General features: G+C 36.4%; 1 long non-coding RNA gene across 1 annotated transcript; it reads right to left on the reverse strand.

Moving 5' to 3' along the window:
• Positions 1–238: 238 nt before the first annotated feature.
• Positions 239–7,337, reverse strand: LOC132636246 (uncharacterized). Its single transcript, XR_009581116.1, has 3 exons — positions 7,271–7,337; positions 1,016–1,115; positions 239–566 (listed from the first exon to the last, which is right to left on the reverse strand). It is a non-coding gene; the product is annotated as an uncharacterized LOC132636246 (long non-coding RNA).
• Positions 7,338–11,199: the final 3,862 nt, after the last annotated feature.

Consider the following 11,199-nt stretch of genomic DNA (forward strand, 5'->3'; position numbering starts at 1 on the left):
TTTAGCTTTAATAATTTGTGATTTTGTTTTTCTCTTTAGTAATTACTAGTATATATTACTCTTTCTTCAATGTTTTAGTTGAATTTTAAAATTCATTTTTCCTATTGAGTTGAGTTATAGTGGTGGAAGATAAATGTCTATGTCTATCTATACTAGATGAGGGCTCTCCGTACGATACACGGGCCCGACATGTTTTACATTGTGCTTGTCTATTTACAAAGTATTCCTGCGCCGATAGGATAGTATTCTATCTATAGATATACGAAAATAGACTATTACAACCAATAGGTTGTTCGATACATCATATGAATAATAGGATAGTACAATATTTGCACCAGAGACACAAAAACATTCACCCACGCGCTATCACTATCTAGTAAACCAGAGGGAACTATTACAACCATGTATTATTGATGCAATACCCAATGTGTCTCTTAAAGCACAATTTGACCCATTTTTTCCTTTTGAATATTTGCTACAGTGCCAGCTCAATAGTCGATCTTGTTATACCAGAACAAGCAACATAATGAAATGAACAGATAGTCATAGGAGAACTTCTATAGCACCTTCAAAAGACAAGCAAACACCAATCATCTATGTAACATGAATATGCAAGGTGAAATATGGATAGTAGAAGAGCATTATGAAATATCCTCTTTTTTTTTTTTTAATGGAAATCTGAACATTTTCAGTGATTGATTCTCAACAATTTTTTAAAATTTCTAATCAGTTAGAAATTACATGAAAAAGGCACACAAATACTCTCGAATTATATTTTTCTAATAAGCTAGTAAACAAGTAAAATTGTCATGGAAAATTTTCCAGCAAGACTTGGTTTAGTGGCCAACTCCCCTTAAGATCGTAGGAATTACGGAAATCTCTTACCATCTTTGAGAAGGTTGTCCGCAGTTGATTTGACATGTTTTCTCAATTTATGTGCAAATATATACCAAAAAAGAGTGGTAAATTGTTCAACATGAAGCGGTACACTGAAAGAATTGAAGAGGAAAGTTACATGTGGTGGATACTAGTGAATAATGCTTCTGGTATTTCATTTTGGCCAAAATCTTCAACATAAGCGGCATGTCCTATAAAAGCAAAACATACTGTTTCAACTAAAAAAAAAATATTAGGACATCTTGATCATTCTCATACCTGAAAAAAAGGAAAAATACATTATACCTTAACACTTATATCGACAAACAATGTAAAAGAAAAGAAGCTAATAAAGTAGTATATCACGGAGTTTTAAGAAAATTAAGTAGTTTTTTTTAATCTCGTGGTCTTAAACTAAAGATGTGTGTAATGTACCAAAATTTTCTTTTGAATCTTGTCGTCTTAAATATGGCATGTACGATAATGACATTCTTTTTTAAACAGACCAAAAAGAGAAGTAAGATAAACAAATTAAAGCAGAGGGAGTATAAGTTAAGATCAACGGCTAGAATGTAGTACGTAAAATTGGGTAATTTGTAGGTAGATCTATTTAGCTAAGGAAGGAAAATGAAGTTAATAATTTGAAGAAAAATGAGTTACATGAATGCGCATAATATGCTTTCTGGACACTACATATCAAGACAGGGAATGATAAGTGAACAATTTTAGAATGGAAGCTGCAATATGCAAGAAATAGTTGTAGTTTGCTAAAAGGAACTGTAAATGGAAAGCATGTTATAATATCCCTTGCGATTTAATGTAATTAGAATAAGAAATGGTTTTGTTGGATTTTACCTTATTAGTGGTGGATTAGATATAATTGTCGGTCTGATGTCCTTAGTTTATAGTCACTTATCTCTAGTATTAATGTACTACCTACACGTGTGGGGTTCGTTTTTGTGTCAAATAGTCCAAACACACTTGCACCTAAGCTTGCATTTCTTTTTGGTCTTCCAGCATTCATCAAAGCTCTTGTCGTTACAGGGGATTTATACACGAAAGGACCTCGTCAAGAAAAGAAATGTTATAGGCAGCTAGTGGAATTATTACTGCACAGTTGGCTTAGTGTCATCATGGTTGCAATTATCATACTTCAAATAAACTATACTTTACAGCTATGTTCGAAGTGTTTTTTGGTTACTCATCAAGATTAATCAGGAAATTTATACTTTCCCATGCTGCAAAAATTTTCGTTGCTTGTTCCCAATAAACAAGTGAACCAGGCATTTTCTTGCTGCAAGAAAATGGTGAATCTTGAGATCAAGAATATGATTTCGAAATGAATCTCATGTGCAAATTCAAGTCACCCCTGTATATGTTGTTGTTGTTGTTGTTACCTTTGTCAAGATAAAAAGAAGTTCAAACTTTAAAATCATCAAAATCTTCTATTTGAAGAAATTTGTTGTGCAAGGCAAGGAATTTTTTGAATTGTCTCATGAACATTTTCATAACATAAATGTACATCTTAAATGTCTATGACATGCATAACTATCTCACAGATCCCTTGATCTGAATGCTGGAAATTTATTCAGCCAGTCCAACAACAATATACGGATATCAATTGATGCCAGAGAAAAACGAAGGCTAAGCTTCAGCTATTTGGTGGGATTAAATACAACTAATGCTTAATCATTTCATTGGTTCTTTTTGTTTTACCAGTTTCTTGTATCACCAATATTGTAAACTGAACTTGTATTTGAGCATAACCAGCCTACTCCAGCTAGAGATTCCACGAATAGGGCATTTAATGCCACAATAGATAAAAGATATGAAGTGATAAGTTCATTATCTTTACTAACATTGTTCTAAACATATTATCATAATCAACCCTTCCTTATGCTACCGAGCATAACTTTGAGTCCGGCGTCAAAATGGCACGTTTTTGTAGCCTGAAGCCCAAAATAGCATGCCAAATTTTTTCTATTCCTAAATGGGCTTTTCGCTACACGTGCAACGAAATGCGAAAAACATTAACGTCTTCTGTCAAAAAAAAAAAAGGCATTTCGCCATCATTATAACGAAATGGTGCTGAATCTTTATTTTATTACTTACTACATTTCGCCTAAGCCCAACGAAATGTTGCTGAATCTTTATTTTACTATTTTTCTACATTTCGCCTGCATTTACCCGAATGGTCTCTGTTGGTTAGTTTCCTTTGCGTTATGTGACTGCATTTCTAGAATTCTAAATTGCTCCCAGGGAGTAATGTATTCTGTGGATCTTTTCTTCTGTTTATTTATGGTGAAGAAATATTAATTAAAAATTGTCATCATTAATGTTGTTAATGCCATTAATGCCATGACTTGATGGTGGTATTGAAATGCTTACCAGTGGCCATACATTGTCTTTGTAGTTGAGATTTGCAACTGTTGATCTTGAGTTACATGCAAAATAAACTACATCAAATTGAAGCTAAGTACAATACTTTGAGCAGCTTGAAAATTTTGAATAGAGAAAACTTCGATGCAAATATTATTATGAACCATGGTGGAATAACCCAACCGGACACTTAAGCTACCTTGTTCGTGCTCTCGTCTATAAAAGAAGAAAGAGTCTATCTTCTTCTTTCTTTTCAAATTCTAATACACTTAAGCTACTTTTTTTATTTAATTAAGGGAAATGTCCTTTTTGATTTCGTATTGTTAGAATCAACTAACTAAAAACAAAAAAAATAACTAAGTGCACAATGTTAAAGGTATGGATTATCCCATAGTTACTTGACTGTACATCCCGGTCCAAAACAGTATGATGTATTAATACTCCAGCAACAGCATCGATCCCAGGCTGTGCGGCATGGGAAGTTGACTGGACAGGACGTGTATTTAACTATACGCCATGTGAATTTTGAATTTTGGAATAACCCGAGGCAGCACCCTTTGCATCATCGCGTCCTTAATACTTTGAGAGATGTGGATTTACGGGAGTTTTAGAGGTAGACGATGTGTAATATGATGAAGGAATCATCACTGCACTTATTGAGAGATGGCGTCTAGAGACGCATACTTTTCGTATGCGAACTGGAGATGTACCATCACATTGCAGGATGTCGAGGTCTTATATGGAATTCCTATAGATGGTGATCCATTGGTGCAGGTTGGTGTTAGACAAATAAGCAAATCAAGGTCTTCGGGCACCCATCAACTCCCGCCACCTTGATTTGCTTATTTGTCTAACACCAACCTGCACCAATGGATCACCATCTACGACAATGCCATATAAGACCTCGACATCTTGCAATGTGATGGTACTTCTCCAGTGCGCATATGAAAATTATGCGGCTCTAGACGCCATCTCTCAATCAGTGCAGCTTCATCATATTGCACATCACTTACCTCTAAAACTCCCCTAAATCCACATCTCTCAAAGTAATTAAGGACGCAATGATGCAAAGGGTGCTGCCTCAGGTTATTCCAGAATTCAAAATTCGCACGGCGTATAGTTAAACACGCATCATGTCCAATCAACTTCCCATGCCACACAGCTTGGGATCGATGCTGCTGCTGGAGTATTAACACATCATACTCTCTTGGGCGGGGATGTATAGTCACTGTGGGATGATCCATACCTTTGTGCACTTAGTTAATTGTTTTTATTTAGTTGATTCTAACAATACTAAATCAAAAAGGACAGTTCCCTTCATTTAATAAAAGAGGTTGCTTAAGTGTATTAGAATTTGAAAAGAAAGAAGAAGATAGACTCTTTCTTTTTTTATAGACAGGAGCACGAACAAGATAGCTTAAGTGTCTGTTGGGTTATTCCACCATGGTTCATAATAATATCTGCATGGAAGTTTTCTCTATTCAAAATTTTCAAGCTGCTCAAAGTATTGTATTTGTTAGGTTTTTTATTTTCCCTTCCTATGTGGAATTGGATTAATAAAACCCAATCCAATTTGGATCAGGCCAATTTTGCCCAAAATTTCTTCTGATTTTCCCTTCCTATGTGAAATTGGATTAATAAAACCCAATCCAATTTGGACCAGGCCAATTTTGCCCAAAATTTCTTCTATATATAGGATAAACTTAGGTCTTATTTTGAGAACACAAGAGTGAATTCATAGCAGCCATATAGAGAGAAAAATGTGAGAGAGAAAGCAGATTTTCGTCCAGAAATTTTCTCCTACAACAGTCTGCTTTAAATTGCATATTCCGATTCGTTAACCGTTGGATCGTGCTGAAATCTGAACTGGGAGTTCTCAACATCTGTTTCTTCGATTTCAACGGTGGAGATAGGATTTTGTGGTCTGTAGCTCTAGTTTTAGAGTACGAACAGTAGCTCGTTTTTGGGGTGATTTCTCTCATTTCTTCGCTAGTTTTGGTGTTATCTTTTATGTAGTGTTGCTCTGTGCTTGGCTTTGTTGTTGTAGCCATTTGAAAAACATTGTTGTAACTCTTGTTGTTTATAGTGGATCTTTTGTGGGCCGGAGGTCCCGTGGATGTTTCCTCTTCACCTTGAAGAGGTTTTACCACGTAAATTTGGTGTCTCTTCCATTTGATTTATTTTTGCTTGCTTTGCTATTTTATTGTTGGTATAGCTGCTGCCCGGATTTCCGTTTGTGCTAGTGTTTATTGTCTTCTCTTGGTTCAAATAGTGTGGGAAGTTTCGACTTGGGTATTTCTTCCGTTGTTACCTCATCGTGCAATTTGGTTATTGCTTGTTTCGTCCCAACAGTACTTGGCTTCAATTTGATGTAGTTTATTTTGCATGTAACTCAAGATCAACAGTTGCAAATCTCAATTACAAAGACGATGTATGGCCAGTGGTAAGCATTTCAATTAATGATGACAATTTTTAATTAATATACCTTCACCATAAATAAACAGAAGACAAGATCCACAGAATACATTACTCCCTGAGAGCAATTTAAAATTCTGGAAATGCAGTCACATAACGCAAAGGAAACTAACCAACAGAGACCATTCGGGTAAATGCAGGAGAAATGTAGAAAAATAATAAAATAAATCAACAACATTTTGTTGGGCTTTAGGCAAAATGTAGTAAATAACATAATAAAGATTCAACACCATTTCGTTATAATGATGGCGAAATGCATTTTTTTTTTTACGGAAGACGTTAATATTTTTCACATTTCGTTGCACATATAACGAAAAACCCATTTGGGTATAGAAAAATTTTAGCATGCTATTTTGGTCTTCAGGCTACAAAAACATGCAATTTTGGCGCCGGACTCAGCATAACTTTATTCCATGATTGTGAATTTCTTCTAAGACCTCGAATGATACCCCGATGATATGCTAGATGATGCAAGACTTTTTTGTGTCTCTCTTACACATTTAGTAATGGAGCGAGTGGAAACTCTCAAAAGACCAGTTCCTTCAGTCAACGATATTTCTCCAGATAAGAAAACAAGAAGGAGCAATATAAGTTGGCATGTTGGTACTATACTTGGTAATAACTTAAAATATAGTAACAGAAGAAAAATAATAGTACTTATTTATGAATCGATTTCCCAGGAGATTTGTTAATAGATGTTTTGTACAATCAAATTAGATCATAACTAACATTCTTCACCTCATGCTTGAATAGATTTCATAAAGTCGAATTGATCGACTTTTGTTGAATGCTCGAGGCTTCCCGCCTTCATTATTTCTCTTATTAAAGTGGAGCTTTTGTTAATAAAGTTTTCCTTGAAATCGTTAACCTTTACTTACCCTTCATCCATTTACACTTTCATGTATAGTGATTGCCTTTGTATGATGCTATTCGATCTGCATTTAAGGTCTTATCCAGAGAAATTAGGACATTTATTTTATCAAAGAACCCTAGCAATGATTCAAGTATAGTTAATTTGTACAAAGTGTTTTGTATTCTCTTTCCTTTAATACCCTCATCACCCTCACCTATGATATTGATTAATTTAGGTTAACCAGAAAAGGAAATAAGACAAGACTTCAATCTCGAAAATACTGTTGATGCAATGTTTAGCTTTTGAAGCAGAGTTACTGAAATTCAGAACATGACACTTGCACAAACTCTTTATATAATTCTGGTCAGGCATATCATCAAAAACTTTACCACTAGCTGAAAGAAGCAATATGCCTTGCTAATGAATAGGGAATAGGGTATTCAGTTTCATTGAGGAAATGAAAATTGATTTGTAGTTAATGCACCTAGATGTCTACTTCCAAACATGGAATGGGAAAATCACACAAATTTTCTGACATGCATGTAGAGAATAAACAAGAATCTACACAATAAGAACAAAAAAAGAACAACGATACCCAAAGAGAATATCAAACAAACATAAAATCGGAAAACTGAATTACCTACAAAGAAAGTGCAAAAAAAGAAGAAGGTTGCAGAAAATACTAACGAAAAGAGCTCGTAGTTTGAAAGGGTGAGGATTTTTTAATATTCAACAGCAACGACCAACATCAAATCACCGCACTCAAATTTTAACCCAAAAAAAAGACCTGCAAAAACAATTCGAAATATATATATCAATCAGAACAAGGAAAAAAATAGAGTGGAACAACAAAAAGTACCTTAAAAATTAACCACTGTATAAACTGTAAATCAGAAAAAATATGAGTATGTTCTGAAAAGTGAAGAGAGGAAGAGAGATTGGTTCAAACCTTATGAACCCAGATGAAAACTCACAGAAAAAGGAATAGAGACGGGGGTTCAGGAGGTAAAAGGAAGTGAAGCCAGCTGTCCCACAAAACCAAGTGATGAAACACATGTCACCAAATATAAAACTAAGACCGCTTACTGAAATTGTAACGACCCATTTGGTCGTTATAGTATTTTTGACCCTTTTATCCCCGTCGACCCTTTTTCGAGGTCATCGAGTGGGCTTTAGTGTGACTTTTGGAAATTTGAGCCTTCAAGTAAGATATGTTTGACTCAAAGTTGACTTTTGGATAAACGGACCTTTTTCGGGATTTCATCAATTTCGAGAGGTCCAGATGACCCCTTATGACTTGGTGGGATGTTCAGTTCGATTCCTATTTGAGAGCGTTTTGGGACTTGGGTTGGAAAATTGGCTTAAGGCCATTGGGGGTTGACTTGGTCAATTAGACCTCCGTTGGGAATTCCAAAGACACGGGTGAATTCGTGGCACATTTTATGTGTGAATGCATGTCTGGTTTGTGTCTGTGGGGTCTCGGGTGATTGTCGAATTTCGGGATTGGGTTTGTAAAAAATTAAAATTTTCTGGTAACTGGTGTCCGCCATAGCGCCACCAAATCCGCCGTAGCGGACCCTCCACAACGAGGGCTAGGTCCGTTATAGCGTGGCTGAGGATTTTGAGCGAGGTCGCCACAGTGGATAACAACGGACAGTTATCCGCTGTGGCGGATCCGTGACAGCGAGAGGAGTACCGGCGTGGCTGGCCCGTTGTAGCGAACAGAGTACCGCTGCAGCAGATGATGGGACTAGATTCTTATTTAATGCTAAGTTGAAACCCTTTCACTCCCCATTCCAAATATTATTTCTCCTAAGCAACTTTGAGGCGAATTGAAGAGGCTTTGGGCAGAATTCTCTTAACGGTAAGTTCCTTAAGCTTGAAATCTTTCTTTTACATTCCTTAAGCTTGAATCCATGCTAGAAATCCTTTAGAATCTAAGAGGGAAGATGAGTTTTGATGATAAATTCTTGAAATGGGTTTTAGACTTCCTAAATGGAAATTGATGATGACGTTAACTAGTATAACCCTAGAATTTGATGAATTCATTGTTTTTAAGCTTATTTCTTCCATTTTTAGTGATTAATTTGAGGATTAAAGAGCTAGGGTTCATACCCAAATTTGGGGTTTCACTTTAAATCCGAATTAGGCTTAATCTTGAGTTGTTTTAGCAATGGAATAGTGGGTTTGACAATCTAGATCATGAATTGCATATTTCACCTTCCAATTTCCCATTTTACCCTTGTGGGTCCATTTCCCCAAATTCCATGAGTTAGAATTTGACCTAAACTAGAAGTATAGCAATATGGGTATTGTTCTTCTTGATTTCTAATGTAGAACTCGAATATGATTAGACTTTGAGTATTTGGAGGCGCAAAGAAAGGGCAAGGCTAAGATTTGACAGTTCGTGGCTCCTGTTCGGCATTCCAGGTAGGTTACGGCTTACCTTATGGTTCGACTTCGGTTAGCAAAGCATATGTAAAGTTAGTGATTGTCGGAGAAAGCATGTTACGCCTTCGAGTATGAAGTTGAGATGGACTACTTAGGTTGGTATTGTTGTTGACTATGGCTTGTCGCCTTGTTGCACTCGATTGAGTTGTTGCCTTGTTATGATTTATTGGCTTGTAGCCACGTGAGTGATTCCAGACTTGTTGCTTAGTGATTTACCTTATGATTTGGAGATCGTATTTTATCATGTGTTGATGTTGTTGGGAAGGAAAGGAAAGCTATGATATTGAGACTGTTATTGTGATATGTGTCCATATGTGGCACTATTGATTTGATATGTTGTCATCATTCATTGATATCATGCAGTGTACTCATTCTCATCTTTCATGATACTCTGATATGAATACTTAGTGACTTATCCATGGTTGTGAACCCGTATCTCTCAGCTATTGGTTATTGACTTATGAAGAGGAAGGATTTGATAATGATCTTGATGTTGGGATATGTGTCCATGTTGGCACGATTGTCATTGATATACTCTTGTGGGCATTAATATCATACATGCATTCATACTCATATATTTGGATCGGGTTGCATGCCGCAACACGTATATATATACATATAATGGATCGGGTTGCACGTACCGCAACACTGATTGGGATTGGGTTGCACGTTCCGCAACACTGACTTGGATCGAGCTGTGCGCCGCAAAAGGTACATGGACTTCGTGGGTCCCCCTTGGGTCATGACTGTCGAGGCGTAGATATCATCCGCCCGGAGCATGTGTGTATCATTGCATTGCATTGTATTTATATTTCATTCACTCATACATCTGATTTCTGGTAGTGGTTACTTACCATATTGTACGGTGCTTGTGAGTATTGACTTCCTGGTTGGTTACTGATTTTTTTTTTAATTAAATTTTCAGAAGGTAAGCCTTTTGATCTTTTATTAAATAATTAAGGAGTCTACAACAGAAGAATAAAAATATAACTTGGTAACCATCTTGAGGAAAAAATCACCCAAGATGGTTTTACATTTTGCAAAGTAAAATAGAGCCTATAGCTAATGAAAATTCTAATCATGCTGAATTCTCCTTGTTTTGATCCTTAGTGAAGGAATTTGTGTTGTGTCCACCTCCCCATTGATGGTAAGTCATGAAAACTATGATACTCCCACAGGTCTTCAACTTGAGTAGCAGTGTTTGCCAAGAAATCAGCCAGTTGGTTGCCTTCTCTAAATGTATGCATGATCTGCATGTTCAGCTGCTTCATGTTGTGTTGCATCTGCTCCACTCTTTCTATCAGCTGCCAAGGTATTTTCCATGCATCCTACAATATATTCTTCAAGGCTAAAGAGTCTGTTTCTATTTGAACATGCTGCAAACTGTGTGCAAGACAATATTGTATATCCTCCTGAACTGCCACTATCTCAGCCTCCATATTTGTTGCAATGCCAATGTCTTTAGCCTGAGCATAAACAAGATCTCCCCTGTCATCTCTAAAACAAAAAAGCATATGAGCTCAGACCTGGATTTTCTTGTGATACACCGTCAGTATTACATTTGAATCCCTGTTGAGGCATCTTCCATATTACTTTGCAGTAGTGAAGATTTGGTTTATAATGGCTCAGAAAATCTATTACTGCTGGCCAGTCTGGTGGAATCCTTCCTAACCATTGATATTTCACTCTTATTAGGTGGAAAATTTACTGTTGAGCTTGATAAACCATCCTACTGTAAGTAGTACACCTTCCATGCTTGTTTGAGTTCCTTCTTTTCCATATTTTCTATAATAGGATAGCAGGAATGGCCTAAAAAATGCTTTGCAGCTTGTGAGAGGCAGCTGTTGTCCACCATAATGTGATGACTTGCTGCAGTTGCAGCCCTTCTATATCCAAACCTGCACAAGAAGCAAACTGCTTCCAAAGCTTAAAAGCTGTTGGAGATGTTAAAAAAAGATGGTTCATTGTTTCTTGCTTGTACTTCTCACAACACCAGCATCTTGATACAATCTGAATATGCATCCTTTTGAGATTATTATCTATGGCTAGCCTCCTTTTCCACGGTCTCCACATGAAGAAATTGATCTTAATGGGCAGACCCTTCAACCATATGTATTTGTAGACTGCACTACTCTCTTGTTTTTGTCTGATTTCCTTCCATGCAC

The sequence above is a fragment of the Lycium barbarum genome, chromosome 4 (assembly GCF_019175385.1).
Source record: "Lycium barbarum isolate Lr01 chromosome 4, ASM1917538v2, whole genome shotgun sequence".
Classification (NCBI taxonomy): Eukaryota; Viridiplantae; Streptophyta; class Magnoliopsida; order Solanales; family Solanaceae; genus Lycium; species Lycium barbarum.